Here is a 20,883-nt window from a genome sequence, read left to right on the forward strand (position 1 = left end):
TTAAACATATTTCAACCATATGCTGTTGGGAAAACTTTGAATCACAAAACACGCTGAGGAATGCGCTCGTCAACAAAAACCTGTTTCCTTTGATTTGTCAAGCTTGCAGTGTCCTGCTAGTAATACTCCTGTGGATTCAGAGGTCAAAGGGCAGAGGTCAAATGTCACAAGGACTGACCTCAGTCTAGTGTGAGAGCTCAAAGATCGAGGGGCCTCTTCTCCTGCTGCTTACAGCCCGCTTAAACTTAACTTTGGACCAATGAGTGTGCCGCCAGGACAGTCCACAGTCAAACCAACCAATCACGATGCAGCTGATTGACCTCTCATTCACAGAGGCACGGGAGGTCACAGGTTTTGTTTAGCTGATCCATAGGTCTGTTTATCAGATGTATATAGTGCGGATATCTGAAGCCACTGAGAGAAACTCTACTGACAGGACCTCACAAGATTTCTCAGGTGCTCTGTGGGGGAGAGGCGTGACTAGAACTGAAGTCATGCTCATTGACCGCTTGCAGTGTGGGAGCAAACAGGAAATTCAATAATGAGAAAATTAGTATATAATCAATGTATAAATCTATACCTGCTTGAGTGAGCTAATTACACATGGTGCGTGCTTAAACATTGGTGTTTTTTGTGAATGGACCAGCCGGTGTTGCACAGTCTTTAGGTATGTCTAAAGATTTACCAGATTCAAAAACAGTCAGTTTCAGAATCACTCCGCAAGCTGTTGTCTTAATTTCCCTAGCTCATGTGCTGGTTGTGGAAAATCTTGTGATATTGTAATTCCCTTCAGTCTTCCAACAAGTATGTGTTATGAGATTTTTCTTTTGTTTTGTTCTCTAAGTGCAGCTCAGGCTGTGGTTTAGAGTGTAAAATGTGAAGTGGGACCGACGAAGGAGTGAATGAATTGAGATTTAACCCTACTGCTCCGAGCTCAGGGATTCTCTGAAAAGTGCTGTTTTTCAAAATGAGCGTTTTTTCTTGTTTCTGTCAGCTGTCCACCTCTTTAACTGCGGGTGAACCCACGTCACAGGCAGCAAAGTAGGCCCCAGCCCAGTGGTAACCAACCCTGTTCCCGCTGATCTACCGTCCTGTAGGTTTTCACACCAACCCTAACAAAGCACACCTCAGTCAACAGCTAAAGACCTGCATTGAGCTGCTAATTAGTACAGTCAGGTGTGCTAAATTAGGGTTGAAATGAGAACCTACAGGAATGGTAGATCTCCAGGAACAGGGTTGGTTACCACTGCTCCAGCCTGACAGCCCCTCCCCGCCCGCCCCCCCCCCCGAGGAAATTCATGTTCGATGAGGGGCATTAATTCCGAGCTTCTCCTCACTGTTGTCTCCGCAGGATGAGCTATGGAATTGCAGTTGCCGTAGCAGCAGGCAGAACACACACGCGCTGCACGCACTCTTAAAGTCTTGTCAACGTGGTGAGTACCTGGTCTATGAATAGACTTCCTGCATGTTTTACTTTCTCTTTTTTTCCCCTTTTTTAAATCCTGCTGCATGTTATTGTCACGCTTAAGGATTACTCAAAGGAGAGAGAGACTTGAGACGCGCGCGTGCACACGCACACACACACACACGCACTCACACCACGAGAAGTTTATCACAGCAAGCTGGCCTTGCAGGGTTGGCATGCAGCCACGGAGATGGTCTGAACTGAAGCCAGCCAGTAGCTGTCCTGTTTTAGAGATGGGGAAGTCTGATAAATGGTTTGATCAACATCTTAAATGAAATATTATCCTTTTTCATCTAAAGGTGTTAAAAGACTAAATCAAAACCCTGATGTTTTACAAGGTTTGAGGTGACTGTCACTGGGATAATGAGTAGATTGCATTGATCTACCAGAAGACTTTAAGCTATGTTATGTACACTCTGCACCCAACAGTAGTCTAGAAAATTTTTTAGTTCAAGTTGAAATGTACGCACTGCTACATCAGTCTTTTACAAATTCAGTTCTTTAAACGTAGGCCCTGTTCTCACATTTCATAAAACGGGTGGGGGGGGGAATACAAAAAATAAAATGAAATAAAGGAGATTGGTGCTTAATCACTGGCAGGTACTGCGAGGAGAGACGACGCCGTCAGATCACAGATCGGAGGGAGGGAGGGAGCGAGAGAGAGAGAGAGGGTTGTGCGTTAACGCTCGCTATATTTCCGCTTGTCACCGGTTGCTCGGATTCGTCCTCCGAGACCCGCGCGATATCGCTAGCGTTTTGTCACCGAGGCAGCCTCTTTAAAAAAAAAAAATAAAAAAAACGCAAAAGAAGAACATTAAGAATCAGAGCAGGGGAAATATGAAGTGTGGATCATCACACTGTCGGGCCCCGTTAGGGCTAATGTGGCCAGACGCCGGATCCCACGCCAGTGCGGCGTCGAACGCGTCGTAAGACGATGAACCGCAGTAACGATGAGGAAATGAAATACATCCGGCCGCGGAGGGAATTCTGTCTCGTCAACATTAAATGATGAGCTTTTGAGGGACTTGTGTCACTTTTTCTGTGCCTGTAATGACCCCCAAGGCTACAAACAAAAAAAGCAATTTTTATTTTCTTGGCGATGAAAATTCTTACTGTAGAAGCGTTAAGTCGGGCGCTCGCACAACGCTGGAAACCCCGGCAGATCAAAGACCGGAGTTCTTCAGGAGCCGTTGAAAGGCAAACAGAACCTGTTAGCACTACCAGACAGGTTTGATTGTTTGTTGTTGACTGTTTTTTTTTTTCTTTTTCTTTTCTTTTTTTGAGGTTTGCTTTGCATACCCTTTCAAGTGTTTTCCCTTGTCAGCCTTTGGCATAAAGATGACAAACGTTATTCCCGGCCTGGAGGGAAACAGCATCTAAAACCCGCCCCGGGAACGTGTCAGTGCAAAGGTGGCAGCCCCAGAAAGCTCCCTTCCTTCCTAATCTACGAGATCTCTCCGCGAAGTCGTCTGAAATGTAGGCTGTGGTTAGATGACAAGACTTTAAAAAAGCCCCCTAAATGCTTGTCACACGTTACAAATGAAATATAAAAAGGTTCCGTAATAGGATGAGAGGCACAGGTGTCCGCTTGCGATAACTCCAGTAGATAAAGGTGGAAGACGCTGGTATCTGTGGGATACTCCCTGGGTGCAGGATTGCCAACTCTGACTTGGCGTGAGACGCACACTTTCAGGGTCTGCCTCTTGCTACCCAAGCTACCCAAATAAAAAGACCGCAACTAAAAAAAGAAATTAAAAAAATGCAGCTCCCTGATTAAACATTGTATGTATTAGCTTGCAGGACAAAGTGAGATAGGTTCATGAACATTACAGAGAGATTGTCGATTGGCTACCTACCTTTGGCAGTTGTCACTTCTGTTGCAATGTCAGTCAAACCCTTCCCCCCCGGTCTGTGATCTCAACCGGCCCCCCAACACACACACACACACACCCCCCCATACGAAATGAAATGTCACTTCAGCCAGCTGGCCAAAGTTGGTGACCCTTCCGAGAATGAATGACACGTTGGTCCTGGGTGTGCAGCTTGTGATTAGCGAGTGTGCCAGAGTCTTGATTTAATCAGATCTTGACCACAGACACAGCAGTTTCACATGCTGTAACTGTGTGGCAAACTCATTTATTTAGTTGACTAATGCACCATATTCGGAGTGCTTGTCTGCAGTTCAGCATAGCTGAGTCTGCCCTTAAGATATGGCCTTGCGCCCAAAATAGTATCCAGTTCCAGGATTCTCACAATTAAATGCAAATTTGCATTAAAAACTTACTTTCTCTGACAAATGGCAGTTTGGCAAGTTCAGCGATTGCCGCAATTAACTCGCTGCGCTGTGTTTGTCAAGACGAAAAATAAATAAAAATTAGCACTTGCTTTTGTTTGAGCGAGCCGAAAACAGGACGCGTTGCGAGAACCCAGGCTGTAAACATGTTTCGTCCACAGCTGCTTACAGTAAAGGCAGCGTCCTCCTCTGTACGTGTCCTCAAGCTTCGTCATTCAACGTGACTCTCGCCGTGGAAACCGGCCCGTGTTTTTTAATTATTCATTTTTGCTGCTTTTGCAGACAAATCCGTGTACAAACACGACCTCTTCAGTCAGGTAAACGGGAAAAGCGTTTTCTGTGCTTGTACTCGTGGTGTTTTAGTGATTTTAAACCAGAGTCCTCAACTTGGGTTTGAGGTAATATTGGCCTGACTAAAGCAGTGGGGGCTGAGGGGTGGGTGATGGGGGTGGTCTGTTTGGATCAGTATTCCGCTCCCCCGCCTTGCCTTTGAGGTCCGGACCTTCGGTTAAACTCCAAGGGTCTGAAACGAGGGGTGCGGAGGCTTGGCCGTCGGCCGGAAACCGATATCCCAAGAGCCCCTTCTTCACAAGACGCGTGCGGAGACCGGATTCCTCTCGTTTCCACCTAAAAGAGATTCATTTATTAGTTTTTAATTTAGCGAGTATCCCAGTTAAATCTGCAGAGAGGAACTCTTCAGTGTATCAGCCCTCTAATCAGAAAGATAAGAAGCAATTGGTCTAACTTCAGACTTTAAATATACATTCGCGAAATCCGTAGCAATTTTAGCTTTTTTTAAAATATTATGAAGTCCAGATGGATGGATTTGCTGAGTTTTATTTTTTGGAAGCCGGGGTGGGAATTTAATTTCTCGTTACACCACAGACCGTTATTTTTGAACTCAGAAGGGTTCTTCCTGAGATCGCACCACCCAAGTCAGAGCCGGTTAACTCCCAGGGTTTTTGCCGCTGGACTTCAGGAAGAGTTGGGAATGACGGGATTCAAAGAGACCGGCGTTCTCCATTTTGTACACCTTTGTCTACTTGATTGGGTTTTTTGGAGGGAAGGTGGATGGCGAGAGATCTCCGCTTAATCTTTATCTGCCATTAACCCCGGAGCAGTCGTGTGTGCCTGGGACCGGGTCATTGGTCAATCCCCTTTCATATCCCTTCAGAATATTTTAAACTTAAGCCTTTTTAACAGAAAGTCTTAGTCATCAAAGGTTCACTTTCCCTCCTCAGCCTGCCCATCCATACTCACTGTATTGCAGTTTGAAGTTTTTTTTTCTTCCATTTCTTGGAACACCAGCAGGTTTCCATTTTAAAAATCACACTTGCGGTTTTTTGGGCCAACGGCGCGATTCGAGCCGTGCGCCGACGGAGAAGCGGATTGGTTACTTGTTTGTTTGTTTTCTTGCTATTGCAGATGGTTCTGTGGAGGTTTTCCTGGAGGCACTGATTGGCGTCTTGTCTCCGTGCCAACGCAAGGAGAGATTTTATGTGCGGAATGCTTTGAAGCAGGGATTCACACTGAGGGCAGATCTGCTTCGGGATTTAATGCTCGACTCTGCTCTTAATTATTTTATCATCCCCAGTCACTTATTTCATACAAGGTTATTTGAGCTATAACTGCAGACTGCGCGTGTGTCCTTGAAACAGTTCTGTCGGTCCATTGCAGCACTGGTGTTTACAGTTGTTTTGAAAATTAAGTGTAATTTGTTGGAACCAAAGCCAGCGAACGCAGCGACCCTCCAGGACCAAAAGTTAAAAGTTGGCCTGACCGTTCCCTTGTTTTTGCAGTTATCGGATTTAGGCGGCAAGTTCTTTTTCTCGCGCAGGCCATCAGAACAACTCACCATTTCATCCTTCGGGTTATAAGCGGGCCTTGTTTTAATGTCCTCGTGACCGGGAGGTTTGGGTGGGGGTGGGGGGTGGTATACATCGCCTGTGTCGTAACGACGACAACAAAAACACCCCCCCCCCCCACCTCCCCCAACTGGAAGGGGAGAGAGACAAGGAATATAAAGACAGGGGCCAGTTTGTATAGGATTAACAATCACCATGGGTCTGGTTTTACAATAGGGGAATCTCTGCTTCTCATCTCTCTCCGGGAGAAGGAAGCGGACTCAATAAGACTATCGATCCGGAGAGACGCTATGCTAATTTACCACATCAATGGCCTCGGGGGGAAGCTTCTCGTTCCAGCGGACCGGCCTGACGTGAAGTTTTCTCCCAGCCCTCCCGCGCTCAGGAAAGGCACATTCAAACAGACCAAATTCAGGTGTCCCCGTTCTGGTTATTCTAGAACTTTCCGTTTGTATTCTGTGAGCTGTATTATGTCGACCCTGATAAGGGCAATGTCCATGGTAACCAACATTACAGCTGCAGGATATTTACACGGTAAAGTCCAATGCAGCAACATAATGGAGCCTGATACATGCTTTTATAAACTTAAGGAGGAAATAACCCTATCGGTCTCTGTTATGTAGCTGCGTTGGGCTTTACCACACAAGCATCCTGCAATTGTAATGTCAGTTACCGTGGAATTGCCCATAAGGTGATTGAAATGTTATTTCCAGATGAGATTCTCCCTCAAAGAATATTTTGCCGCTCTCCCACACACTTAGTGAGAAGACAGCGGATTGGCCCGTGGCTCAAAGTGAAAGGCTGTGTTTTATCTTTAACCTCCCCTCGCTTTGCAACCAAAACATGTTGGAAAATAATGCAGTTTTCAGCATTCAACTTGACTCGAGGCATTTGTGAACCAAACTCTTTCAGGATATCAGTTAATCAGTCAATCGAACGGTCAATTGCTATTTTTGTGTTGGCGCCAGTGAAATTAAGAAAAAAAACTGAAAACAAAACAAATAAGCGAACTGGTATGTTTTCCCGTGACCCCTTAAATGGCAGTTAAACTGAAGTTGTGGGAAATGTAGGGGTGCAGAAAGGAATGGCCCAATGAACACAAACCTGTTGGAGGCCAGTGCTTTTCAGGGTGACTTGGGTCCAGTGGCGGTCTATTCAGGGATCTGAGGGGATTCCTGAATTCAGGAATACAAGCTCTGGAGGATCTTCAGGCTTTAGAGTCTGCCGGAGGGACCGTTCCTCTGCTGCCTTCCTGGTGTGGGGGGGTGGGGCAGGACCTCATCCCTCCAAAATCCAGGACTTTGGTGCAGGACAGTAGCATGAAGCATGGGGGTGAGAAGTGTAGGATCAGGGGCACCTTATATGGGATAATTTATCAGGTTAAGTGTTTCTGAATTTCAGATGGAGGCTGTGAAGACTGGCTATTATAATGTTCAGCCGTTCCACTCGAAATACGACAGCGGGATCACGTTGTGTTGTCTCAACCTTGTGGGATTTATAATTGTTTTTTCAAAGCATTTTCCCTCAGTTTCTAAAATGCGTGCCGTTGTTGACTTCGGTACATGTGTGTGTGGGTGTGTTTGTGTGTGCATGTGTGTGTGTGTGTGTGAGTGAGAGTATGTGTTTGTGTGTGTGTGTGTGTGTGTGCATGCATATGTGCGTGTGTGTGCGCGTGCATGTGTGCTTGCTCACAGGTGTGTCACCACTGGATTCGGTCAGGGTTGCCATGCCTACAGCATAAGAGAGCACACATCTTGCTCATAATTGAAGCGGACCCCTGTTATTAGCAAGGGTAAAATGGGTATGATTGTACCTGACGGAGGGGGCAGAAGCGGAATTTACTGTAGAAAGTGTGATTGACAATAAGCTGTTTTATCAAAGGGGATACAGAGATCAAAACCTTAGTTCCTGCTCAGTGGCTGTCAGCCCCAATTTACGCAGTAGGCGATGACTGAATGGTTGTATCTTGCTGTTATCATTGACACGTTCCTCTTTATATTCAACAGTGTCTTTTTTATTTTTTAACGCAGGCTATATGTCATCCCGATGACACCGAGCGTTGCCGACGAGCAGAGAGTGAAACGTCACAACCTCTCCGTTTCTGAGGTTATTGATTTAGTTCGACTGTTACAGTCATTCAGCTTTTTTTTTTGCCGGGGTCCAGGTGAAGGGCGACGCCGCCGATTCCGCGGCGTGGCGTTAGAAACGCGGCGGTTTAGTCCCGCGCGGCGGTGTCGCGCGTTAATCCCGTCACGCCGCTTCCACGAATTTAACGCGTTATTAGCCGCCGTTTATATTTAGGGAGGAACATTGATTTCAGAATCAGGCGTGGCTTTTTGGCTTCCCCCCCCCCTTTGAAGCGACTGAGTCTAAAGGATTTTGGCTTCCCGGTGAGTTATGAGACTGATAGATTACTGGAATAAATGACTGTAAAGAGGCTTCATATAAATGTAAATTAGATTAGGTTTTATTCGGCATCTCTCATTTTTGTGTGTGTGTGCGCGTGTGTATATGTGTGAGTGTGTGTCTTTGTCTGTCTGTCTGTCTGACAGAAGAAAATATGCAAAACAAACAACCCTATTTTAGGTATATTTTGGGGGGGGAGTACCCTTCTGTGATCGTCAGTTGGCTTCTCTGTGTGGCTGATAATCGATCGGCCTTTAACTAAAACGTTAGACGGAATAAAGCTAAATGTCTTTCTTAACTTCAACCCCCACAGGGAAAGATGCTCCTTGCATTAGACCAAGTGGAAAAGATTTGCTCAAAAGTGGAAAAAGCTTGAAACTTCTGCATTGTAGGTGTTTAACCTTTTCCCTTATTAGCTGCATGTTCAATTTATAGGAAAGGGGAGAAGTCAAAGCTCAACAAAGTATGATTATTATTGGGAAAAAAAAGCTGCAGGACATGCAGGTAGATGTGACTCAGGTAAAAACATTTTTATCATAAGAGCATATTAATCCTGTCAAAGTTGACGCCGGCTCGCTTTGAAACGATGAGTCTCCCGTCTGCCGGGTTCTCAGAAATCGCACCTGCTCGGGATTCTGCACACCGCTGATGAGGGGATTGACTAGCAGGCCTCCCCGCTTTGGTTGCCGTGACGGCGTTTCGTTGTGCTCCTGTACGAGGAGGCCCGCGCCGAAAAGCCTCGATCGAGCACGCCGTGGCCGAACAGCGGGACCGCACTGAATCCCCCCCCCCGAACGAGTCATCTGATCGGCCACCGAGAAGCGACTCCTCGCAGATCAAAAATCTCAGACGAGGCGACTGCTAGCTGATGGACAGGGCCCTGCAGTCTCTCCAAAGGGCGTTTAAGTTGGGGAGCTTTTTCACTGCCCTGAGGAAGAAGTTCCCCGAGGACCGCGAGGCATGTGCGTTCGCCTTCCTCTTTTGTGAGGCGCTTTCCCTGCGTTTCAGAAACGTGACCTCTGACCCCTTGAAAAGGAAAGGTCAGAGCGCTGGCTGAAGTTGACGAGCAGCGGTCCACGCCGTTAACAAAGACGCGATGCCTGTGAATGAGTGACTGTGAATAATGGGGTACGGACTGAAATGCGTGCGTGCGTGCGTGCGTGCGTGCGTGTGTGTGTGCATGCGTGCGTATGTGCGTGCGTGCGTGCGTGCGTGTGTGTGCATGCGTGCGTATGTGCGTGCGTGCGTGTGTGTGTGCATGCGTATGTGCGTGCGTCTGTCTGTCTGTCTGCCACACCTCACTGTGGCGGCTGCCACACGATAAAAATCATTACGACCTGTATTCATTCAGCACCTGTCTGTAACTTTGACTTGCCAATACACGCATGCCTTCTGGTTTAAGAGTTTGTCTTTGTGATTGCCGAGCAGTTTAATGAGTTCATCGGCGACCCCAGATTGACAAACCTGACTGTGTTATATTTAGAGGGGCAAGTTAAGGGGAAATGATGATTTAATCCCAGCGTTAATCTTGTGCATTATGAGCGTGTAGTACTTGATACAAGTGTAGCCATATGTGAACAGCGCTTCTGTACTGGATTATGTCTGGTCTTTAAAAAATAGCAAATCAATTCATTATAATTGTTTTTTTTTTTTTTTTTACATATCTGAGACTCAAAAGTACTGGCTCATGTTGATGAAGGCCAATGCCACTTGTTCCTCCAACTGTAAAATAATGAAGAAACATTGAAAATGCCACTCTCTTCACTACTGCTGAAAACTATTAAAGACAAATTTTCATTATTCTAACTCAAAGAGAGCTTGTCATTTTATTCGGTCCCATGACAATATAATGTAGAGGACTGGAATATCTCAGGACTTGAAAAGCAGTAAATCAATGAATCAATTAACTATTAATTATTATTATTTTTTTGTACGAATGCTGCCTTCCAGCTACACAGCCACACTAATTCAGGGGAAACCTTGCTCATCTCTCCCACTGCCATTACTAAATGAGCCTCCCATTTGCACAGTGTTGCGGTTCCTTGCGCTTTTTGTGCAGTAAATAAGCGCACGCCTGTGTACACAGGGCTGTGCGAAATGCCAGCGAGATTGTCTCGCACTTCCTGCTCATAACCAGGGATTGTACAGGGATTCTGCCATTAACCCTACAGAAGAAGGAAAAAATATATACAAACACCTTCTGCCATTTCCTGGCTAATTAGGGGCCCTGTAATACGGGAGTCTTCCAGCTGACAACAGTGGCAGGAGACTAGGGGGGGAATGGGTTTAGCCTCTGCCTGTTTCTTAAGGGGATCCATGTTTTATGGCCTTTACAGTTTCCTGTGAAGGATTTCTTTTAGTCTTTTTTTTATTTAAACAAAAAGCTTGTTTCTTTTTTCTCTCTCCTCCTGTCTCTTTTCGCTCGAACCCTGGCTCGGCTGCTGGGGGTTGCCACGCAGGGGGCGAGTTTCGGCAACGGTGGCGTGTAGAACCAACTGAGAGGAGGCGAGCGCCTCCTTGTCTGTCAGGGAGGCGCGAGGAGGAGCGGGAGCGCGGGAGCTCGCTCCTCCGCTCAGCTGCGTTTACCGTCGCGCTCCTCGCGCCTCCACTGCGTCCGGGGAGAGCGCTCCTCTTCCCTCCTCCTCCTCCTCCTCGTCTCCGCGGCGCTTTATTGGAGCGGGTGCGCCCGTCCCGGAGCCCCGGCCCCCGCTCTCCCGCCGCAGCCCCCGGCCCGGCGGCGCTTTAATGCAGATTGACGCCCGCGCCGGAGGACTGATTGAAACTCGTGTCTCAAAGTTTCTGAAGCTCACTGAACCATTTTATTGAAGATAAAGTAAATAAAATAGGGTGCCTTATGAGAATTCTGCGGAATAGAATGGAATGATGTGGCAGGTACAAAAACCAGTGAAGAGGCACAGCATTGATTCTCACATCGAGCTGCGTGTGCGTGTGTGTGTGTGTGTGCGTGTGATGTGTGTGTGCTTGTGCGTGTGTGTGCGTGTGAGTTTCTGTCTGCTTGTGTGCTCTGTATGTATGTGTGCGCATGCATATGTGTGTGTGAGTATGTGTGTGTGAGTGTCTGTCTGTCTGCTTGTGTGCTGTGTGTGTGTGCGTGTCTGTCTGTCTGTGTGCTGTGTGTGTTTGTGTGTGTGTGTGTGTGTCAGCATTTACGGTTTACGTAAATGATTTATGCCCTCTCCTGACAGTTTAGAAGTGAAAAATATTCCAGGCAGAGATCACACACACAAATGGCCCTGATTTTCCTTGCAGAGTTCAGGCAACACACAGCAGTGCAGTGCATCTGCGAAGCCCTACATTTCTGATGAGGTCAGGCATTTTTGTCGAGTCATGTAGGGAGGCATCGGCGGAGTTATTTGCCTCTTTGGTACAGAATGTATGGCATGTTTAACAAACCTAGACGAACCCCAGTCAGATGCAGTTTTTTCTTTCATGTAACAACATGTCTAAGGAATATTTTTTGGACAAATTTGCCCATATAGGACTTCTGGCCTTACCTGGCTTCTATTCTCAAATAAACTCTTGTGGTTTTTGATGTTTGCTTAATCATCTTTTGACGTTTGTGCTTATGCATCAAACCCGTTTTATTAAAATGCCCCCAGGCGTTGATGTGGATGAGTAGTTTAACATTACTCTGTCTTTAAAATATCTGGGTGATGGTGATCTCACTCTTGCACATGAGAGCATAGGTTGTTGAGTTCATTAAAACAAAATCACTGGCCCCTCATTCACAGAACTTTTCTTAAATTACTTATACTTTTGTTCTTAAAAAATGTACCTACAGAAAACCAATATGGGATTCCTGACACATGTGCAGATCTTTGCTTTTGTGCATATCCCAGGTGTATGGGGTGATGAATGCTGACTGTTCATGTTTTGCACAATCCTGTTCATGTGATTAGCTTAAGGAAACAGCCATGAACAAATACAGATAAGAAAAAAAAATGATGAATGCCAAAATTTTCTTGGAAACATTCTTACACGCAGTTTATGATCAAATACACGTTTCGTGAATGAGGCCCATTGTGCATAAAGGACAAAAATAAATCTTACTTATGAATAATTTTGTGTGGTTAACTGTTTTTTGGGATGGTTGTAAGGGTACAGTCAAGCCGTATGCAGAAACCATTGCTCTTACTGAACATTTCTTCTGGGCACTCTCCATGTAGAGTCAAACTTACTGCCAGGCCTTACATGCTTCCGTCATTGACTGTCATTGACACGGCTCACCTGTGTGAAAGAATTCAATGAAATAACCATCAGCATCCATGCTGCATTGCGTCTACAGTCCTCTTAGATGTACGCATTCCACGCTTTTCTCTGTTGAAGTGGTTTTCACTGAACCCAAGGCATTAGTCCTTCACAGCAATCTCTTTAATCTCACACCTTTTCGTCTTCCAAAGTTGCTGTATATGGAAACAATTAAACTAACATATTTCCATGAATAAGGCATCTATTTTTTTATGCGTACATTTTGAGTGCGTATGCAAGCTGTCCCGTGGCAAGAACATCACTGTCTCATTCTTAATCGCAACTGCTCATTATGTTTACATTGTGATCATTGTCTTCTGCGCGTGATGTCAAAAAAGAACCTCTCTCAGGCAGTTAAACTCGCATTTAAATGCCTTCTTTATAAAGCTCATATTTTCTGTATTAATTATGTAAAATCTTCAGCGGCAGATATTATATCTCTGACTTTCAAAGTGGCGTAGGTGACACGGCGGTGCGTTTGCATTGTGCTCGGTAATAAATATTCTTCAAGGTCTTTTTCAGCCGAGCGCTCGGAGAAGACGTTCGAACAGTGGCCGCATTGTCGGAGCCACAAGGTCCGTCTGAATCCCGGGCTCTCCGTCTTTTGTCAAAAAAATTTCCAGCGCTATGATAGTGTCCTCATTTATTCGGTGAATAGCAGGGGGGAGAAAAAGTGTTTTACATTATGTAAATGACGGAAGGGGCTTCCATAATCTCGCATGTATTCATTATTGCACACGTTGAACCTTGTGATACCGTCCTCCATTTTACCATTGTTAACATTCCTACCTTCTTCCCTTCCTCTTTCAGCGACGCCACGCGGCTTTTAGTCCAACTTGCCTTTTTTTTTTTCTCGCGACGGTGTTTTTTACCCGCGCGGCGTTTCGCGAGTCCCCCAAGGACTTTTCCCGCCCGCGCCCCACGTGAACCCGCGCCTCGTTTTCGAAAAAAAAAAAATGAAATTCCCAGGTCTTAAATTGGAACAACAGGCTTTATCGTAAAACGTCCTCTCTCTTTTTTTTTCGTGCGTGAGCCCGTAAAGTCGGCTCGTGGGTTGTTGTGGGTTGATCTCTCGCGGTTGTCCCAACGCCAGTGAGGATTTGTGTACAAGAGGGCTGATCGGGTTTCCTTTCGTACACCCCCCCCCTCCACCCTCACCCCCTTCCCTGAAATATTTCTAAATGCTTCCAGTCTCTTAGTAGTACGACAGCTATCTGTTGATGCAGGAGTCAGAAATAATTTCATATTCGAGTTCTCAAATTCATCGAGAAGATTTGTCTCAATATTGACCGTGCGTTGTTTGCTCGTTAAGTTCCATACGTGTCATAAGACAAAGCATCCACAGATCACACCTCTTTTTTTTTTTGCCTTCCATATTTGGAGCCAATGACTAAATACTATTTTATTTCCTCTCATTAAAAAACAAAAAACAAAAAAAACAAGCTTTGTCTTTGTGAACGCCTGGTGGAGCTGGCTAATGAGATTTCCGAATTTATGATTTTCTCAAATTTTTCAGAAGGCAGGGACCGTTCTCTTTGCTTTTTAATTGTTTTCTTCTTGGAGGTTTGACAGCGGTAAGGCTTTTGTGGCAGAGTTGCTAACAACCCGGAGAGCGATTTCACCATTGTGCAGGGGAACCACTGCGTCTTTTTCATTTTTCTCTCTCTTTCATTTTCTCTCCCTCTCTTTCTTTCTTTCTTTCTTTCTTTCTTCATGCCAAGTGAAAAATGAAAAACAATCGCCTTGACCCTGGGCGACCTCTCTGACGTACAGTCAGTTAAATGGTTTGTAAGATGTTTAATTACCAAATGGTTTAATCGTTAGTCATTTCATCATTAGATACATAACATCAAGTGAATTAGCTCCCTAGAGTGGGCTGTTTCACAGATCAATAGATTCCTTTAGAGCTGGAGGGAGAGGTTTAAATGACTCTGAGCACTGGAAATGAGCAGGAACCTCACCTGTAATCCTCTCTCCGTTTGTGTGTCTGCACACGCGTCTAATGAATTGCAAGGGATGTGTGTGCTGGTGAGTGGTGAGCTGTATTTTTCCTGCTACACCGTGGTTGCAGTATTGTCAGGATATTAAGGAAGGGTGGGAATCGCTAATTGTTTTTACCATGCTTTAGCTTTGAATTTACAACATTTAAAGCTTTGTACAGGCATGAATGATTCTTTGCATCCTGGTGCCTGTTGATTAAAGGCACTGGGCCTGCTGATCAAGGATTAGCTTTCCCTGGTCCATGTCTTAACCTCTTCCATCACAAGATAAAAGGAAAAACTGATCCCAGGTCAGCCCTCATATACTGAGATGCTTTATGAAGGCAGGGCCTGATACTAGATCAGCATTCTTATTCAGATACCTTTCATGAATTCTGGGACAGGGCAACAGTGTTGTTGTGTTTCACCTTAAACTTTTAACCCCTTGAAGAGTAGTTTTTTTTTTTTTTTGGAATGTTCTTTCAGCGTTCTAAGTCAGTACTCTAGAACTCCATTGCTTTCAGTTACCAGTAGCGATTGTTACATCAGCGTTGGAATGTTCCGTTCCATTATTCTGATCTCATGTTCGTGGTGTCACATCATAAAGGGTTAATTTTCATAGCAAGGGGCTGCATTTCCAGTGGTGGCCAGACTATCACAGCCCGCGCTGCCAGGCTTTTCACCGGAACGCCTATCTTTGGTGGAGCTGTCCTTTTAGAATAGTAATTATCTCTGTCCTCCCCCCACATACCCCCATCACCTCCACCTTCCTGACACCACTTCAGCCTGCAGCATCCTTGCAGTCACCGCCTTAATTTCTCATTTGAATTTGCTGTCATTACAGGGACATTTCTGACTGTCACCTGGAGGGAGCATAGTCTGCACTGGAAATAAAAAAAACCCACATCATACAGTATACAATTCATTTGATGAGCACGACTCATTGAGGAGGGGAACATATACAGCTTTTGTGTTTTGCTTTCAAAATATCATCCATTTATGCAGATAATTTTAACGAAACCATTCAGTTAAAGGGTTTTACAGAGGAAGGAAGTCTGGGATTCAAACTGGCAACCCTCACTCTTCTTAGCCCATAAACCACATTGCCACACATGGCAGAAGAAAATAGATTCTACGCTAGTCAGCATGGATGTCCGGAATGTGAAGGAAAAGGTTTGACTGTGTGCAGCGGAGTCCTGCGTGTGCCAAAGGAATCCTTTGTGATGTCACATGATGGCACTGTTTCCATGTCAACTCCTTCACCTTTTCAACCAAAGCAACAGGCCAAGATTATATTAATAGTGTGCACAGTGTGTGTGAGAGAGTGCACTAAAATGCCCAAGCCTTTAAGGGAGTTTGTGTTTTTCTAAACTGTGTCTCAGTACAACCATGTTTTTGTTACAAATACCATAAACCTAGAAAAAAAAATGATCAGTCATTTCTAGCCTAAGCCGGTTCTGCAAATGATATTGGTGCTGTCAGTATAATACATGCCTTTTGTATCAGATTCTAGGGATTCCCTTCCCTCTGGGTGTGCTCTGTTTACTCTCCCAGTAGAGCACCTTACTGACTTGGGTGTAAATTAAAATTGTACAACCAAGTCGGTAAAATTCTGTCCTTTGTGAAAAGCAAATGCGGTAGTTTTTATTTTCGGTAATGCATGAATATACTTCCCAAATCTTAACTTATTTCCCAGACCGTCTTATTTTAGCTTCACGTTCTGAGCGAAGACCGTCGACACCCACACACCTGTCTCTGGCTCTGGCTCAGGTGTGGAAAAGCACGGGGCAGGTTCACATAATGCGAGGCGAAATGTATTCCACACTGTTGTTTTGCAAGTCTCATTAATTTGCTAAGCTTTCTGTCAAAGGAGTTTCATTAGAGCAGACTTGCAAGACAACAGAATGCTGATGGTTTTTTTTCCCCTCTTGGATTATCAGCACATACTAAGCAATTATTTGCATTGTTACCAAAGCCCCCACCAAATTTCAATTCATTTTTTAATGAGCAGATTTATTTGTAATTCACACTTATTTACTGTGCTTTTATGCTTGGGTGGCTTATCTGTTTTGTTGCGTATTCAAAAAAAAAAAAAAAAAAAAAGTGTTTCAAAAGGTGTTCTCTCCCGTTTTATATTTTATTCAATTTCCAACAAAATGTTTTGTTATGCCTTATTGAATTAATTATTCGCTCCGCTAAAATTGTGAAAAGAGAAATCTTTTTTTTTTCTTCTTCCTTTATGTTTTACGTTACCACTTAGATCACGGGCGGCTTCCAAATGCCACCTTTTTTTTTTCCACGGTTTTCCGAGACATACAGGAGGAATCCTGTGACCATTCAACCAAGTGAATTAATGAAATAACCGAGGGGCTGCCAGGCGTTCTGTTGATAATTACATCAGTATGCAGATGCGTATGATTGAAATTGTTTACGTGGCTGCTGTTGATTTTACGGAACCCTCCCAACCATCCGTTGGCCGTACCTGTAGATTACCGTGCGCTGTTTTCAGTGGCCTGCTGAAAGACTGGTTTTAATTCTTTGTGCCTGCTTTCTAAATCGCGAACGGATAATGGTTAAAAACAGAGTGAGCGTAGAAGAAGGTGACCTTTTTCCATTACCTCTGGTCCTCTCATAATTATACGAGGACTGAAAGAAATAGCGCTTACACACACACACACACAAACACACACACCCACGCACATACGCACAAACACACACCCACGCACGTACACACACAAACACAGGCACATACACATACAAACACACACACACACAGGCTGATATTTACTAAATAAAAACTCTGGAACAAAAAAAAGAAAATCGAATAGATCATGGAATTAGAGAGGTGTTTATGGACGTGTGTTTATGTGTCGACGAGCACGAGCTTTTAAAAATGCACTATATCTCCACGGAAAATAGTCATAATTGTATTTCAGTAAAAGGGCTGTCATAAATAAATGCAGGAGTACAATGGGGCCCATGCATGAACGCCTCGAATGCAGATGAAAAATGAAAGTGTGTGTACTGGTAAATAGATAATCACACAGAAGTAATTGAGGTTTTCAAACCCCAATCTATTCTGCCAGCATGAGCTCGTTTGCATGTTAATCACTGGAGAGATTTCCTTCATCACAACGCAGTCCGCACTCTCTCATAACCAGCTTTAATTGCATTTAAAATGTCACAGAGGTGGAACATATGTAATTTAGCCATAACTGTGTCAAATTAATAGGCACTACAGAGCATTTCCATTGAATGCTTAGAACAGACTGAGGCTGTTTACAGTCACTATTTATTTTCTATTGTTCACCGCAAGGGAAAAAATTGCTTTCTTCAGGAATGCATTGATGAGTTGAATCACTCCTTGTTTTTGTTAGTAGCTGTCCAATTTTTCAAGAATGTTTGAACAGTTTTTTGGAAAAAAAGATTAATACATTTAATTTGAATACGTATATATGTACTCAAATTATTTATTTATATAATATAGTGCATTTTTTTCTTTTGTTAAATGTCCAACCCACAGATTGTTCCCTTTGAGTTAACACTGTGTCCCCCCCATCCCCCCACCCCACACACACATGCAGCTGTGGCCTGTTTCTTTTGCCCCTACGTCACTGGTAATTTTCCACATGGCAGTCCATACAGTGCTGCAGGTGAGAGCTAGCGCCAATAAGAAGGCCAGTGGAATGCTCATGGTGGCTGATAACCCATGTCACATGACCGGGTCACATGACCGGGTAGAGCTGCACTTGACCCCTGCAGTATTCTGGTTTTTTCTGTGGGGGCTCGTGTTCGTAGATGTGTAATGATACAGGCCAGGAACCTGAGCCTACAGCTTCAAATCTACAGAGCCTAGCCTGTGTTCACTCCTTCTCTTCTTCTGCGTATATCAAGAGGGTTTTCCCACCCAATACAGATCTGTCGCAAATCAGCCAGAGTATTTGAACCGCACTCTAAGTAGGCCTGTGTTTGAAGGAATTGTCTGGATGTCTAGTAATATAGAGGTCCTATAAATATGCCTAAAGACATCTGTAGGATTTAAATACATCAAGATGGTTATCGGTGGAGCTCATTTTGAGAGCTGTTAATTCTTGCATTTGTAAAAATCTATACGGCTAAACCAACCTATCATGTTCTATTGTGTTTCAGAGGGAAACTATACGTGCATATTTACCTACTTTTACCAGTATATCATGCTCATTTACATGTATTATGTAAAAAAATGGTAAAGCTTGGTATATAGATGATCAAAAGGAAGGGGCTTAAGTTGGCTTGTTGGTTTTTGTAAAATTCTTCAGCATATAAAGAGATAGAAAGTGTGCGTATGAGAGAGGGGGAGAGAGAGAGAGGAAAGGGAGAGAGAAGTGTGGTCACCAGGCGTAAATCGTAGAGATATCAAAGATTGAACTCTTCAGAGTCCTGAGAGAGTCTTTTAAATCCAGTAGTGTTTGCATCGGTTTGTTTTAACCAAAATAAAGTATGCAGAATTTAGCACAATGAAAAAGTATTAAATTAAAGGGAAGTTGGGGGGGGGGGGGGAAATCCAGGTCCCTACATTACGGTGTTCCTCCACTTATAAATTACTGAGATGGTGTTTCCATAACATAGCCGAGTCTTGGAGAGACTAACCGGCTAAAAACAGACCTATTTAATTTTTCATAGAAAAGGAATATCAGGAGTAATGAGCCAATATTCCTTTCCCCCATTTTCCAGATGCTTTCTGTGATTCTGCATCTCTGTAAACCGAAGCCGCACATTTTCCCCTGGAAAAAGAAGCAGAGCACGCTCAGATGAAAGGCCAGAGCTGTTGAAATGTTAATTCGACCATCTGCTGTTGAGGTCTGCTACCTTTTTTGTGTTTCTTTTTTTCCCCCCTCTCTCTCTCTCTCTCTCTTTCCCCTTTCTCAATTCCCGAAGGCTCGGTTCTGTTTTATGAATGTTGTGGTATTTGAGCCGTTTGAAGTTTGGAGACTCGGAGCACGACTCCGGCTTAGGAAAACAGAACGCCTCGTGTCGCACGCTGACCGGCCCGGCCGGTCCCGTGTGATCCCGGTCCTTCCCCGCTCCGCCCCTCGTCTGGGGCTGTTCCCCGCTCTTCCCCTGATCCCGGTCCTTCCCCGCTCCGCCCCTCGTCTGGGGCTGTTCCCCGCTCTTCCCCTGATCCCAGTCCTTCCCCGCTCTTCCCCTGATCCCGGTCCTTCCCCGCTCCGCCCCTCGTCTGGGGCTGTTCCCCGCTCTTCCCCTGATCCCAGTCCTTCCCTGCTCTTCCCCTGATCCCAGTCCTTCCCTGCTCTTCCCCTGATCCACGACATTCCGAGCTCTTTCCCACCCCGTAATCCAGATCTGCTTTTCATTCTATGGTCCGATCATCCAGGTGGGATACGGCAATGCTGTGATAAACTTTTGCATAGTTGTCCATTTGTATTATAAAATAGTGTAAAATAGTCACTGGCTCTCCTGTAGTACTGTGTGTGGCCAGTAGGGTGCAAATAGTCTGTGGCCCTCCTGTAGTACTGTGTTCTGTATGGTGTAACATAGTCGCTGTCTTGCTGGTGATTGCATCAGAGAAGAGCACAGGCTTCAGCTGTACTGCTCCTTGCATGAGTGGGTTTGGCACTGTGGGGAAAAAGAACGGGATAAAGAGTTTCTAGAACGAAAGGGGTGGGGGGAGCTAATATAGCAATACAATTACTTGCACTTGTTCGTCTTGTGTTTTCTCACCGTGATCTCATTAGAATTGCAGGGGGAAAGAAGTTATGGCTCTCCACGCTGCAGGACTACTGTGCATGTCTTTTGTTTGATTGATTCCAATCAAACCCGTTGCTGTCTTATGTTCAGAAGTTGACGCCTACGAACGGCGTCTTAAAAAAAAAGGGGGGGGGGGGGAATGGCCGGAACGCCTGTGCCAAACAGACAAATTCCACCGCGCGATTCGATAGCCAGGGTGAGACATCCTGTAATGCGGCCCTGCGTCTGGAGTCACTTAGCGTTTTCCTTGGCCGCGGCCCGATTGTTTAGTCTGCTCTCGTCGCGGACTCTCTGTTTCTCAGCTGCAGCTAACGCTTGTTTGCCTCGCCTTCTAAAAGGACAAATGTTGAAAGGCGTCCTTTTTTTTTTTGCCCTTTTTTGGGCAGCTGGGATTTGATTTGCGTCCGTGTTTGATATTCTTGTAAGTGATTTTTATTTATTTTTTTTTTTTCAAGCGGGGCCGTTGAAATCCATACTTGCTATGACCTCATTTTGCGGTCTGTATTTCATTAATGACCGAGACTTTTTTTTTTAAGGGCTGGGGGAGTGGAATGTTTTTCATATGACACCAGCGCACGGTAATGCCACGCACCAGCCGTGGAAACCCACATCGTCTGATTCTGCTGATCTGCAGGTGTGAAAAGTTCACTTGCCAATGGAAGGGGCTTGTATTTGTATGCTCCTTAGCGAGGAAACGGAAGTACTGTAGACTTGTTAAAAAAAAGTTGCGAAAGTATTACATTTTTTCTTACTTCTCTGTTTTATTTACAATTAAATCAGAATGATGTACTTTAAAAAGGGAAAAACTGCATTACCTGCTCATCTTTCATGAATGTCACTAAAAATATAAATGCAATT

General features: G+C 44.7%; 1 protein-coding gene across 6 annotated transcripts in view; it reads left to right on the forward strand.

The window, feature by feature from the left end:
* Positions 1-20,883, forward strand: part of foxp2 (forkhead box P2) — a 146,965-nt gene that overhangs the window by 18,411 nt on the left and 107,671 nt on the right. For all 6 annotated transcript variants that reach the window (XM_035426168.1, XM_035426167.1, XM_035426164.1 and 3 more), the window contains exon 3: positions 1,352-1,433. The gene's annotated coding sequence lies outside the window, so the exon portion shown is untranslated. The remainder of the gene's footprint in view (positions 1-1,351; positions 1,434-20,883) is intronic.

This window comes from Anguilla anguilla, chromosome 7, assembly GCF_013347855.1.
Source record: "Anguilla anguilla isolate fAngAng1 chromosome 7, fAngAng1.pri, whole genome shotgun sequence".
Lineage (NCBI taxonomy): Eukaryota > Metazoa > Chordata > Actinopteri > Anguilliformes > Anguillidae > Anguilla > Anguilla anguilla.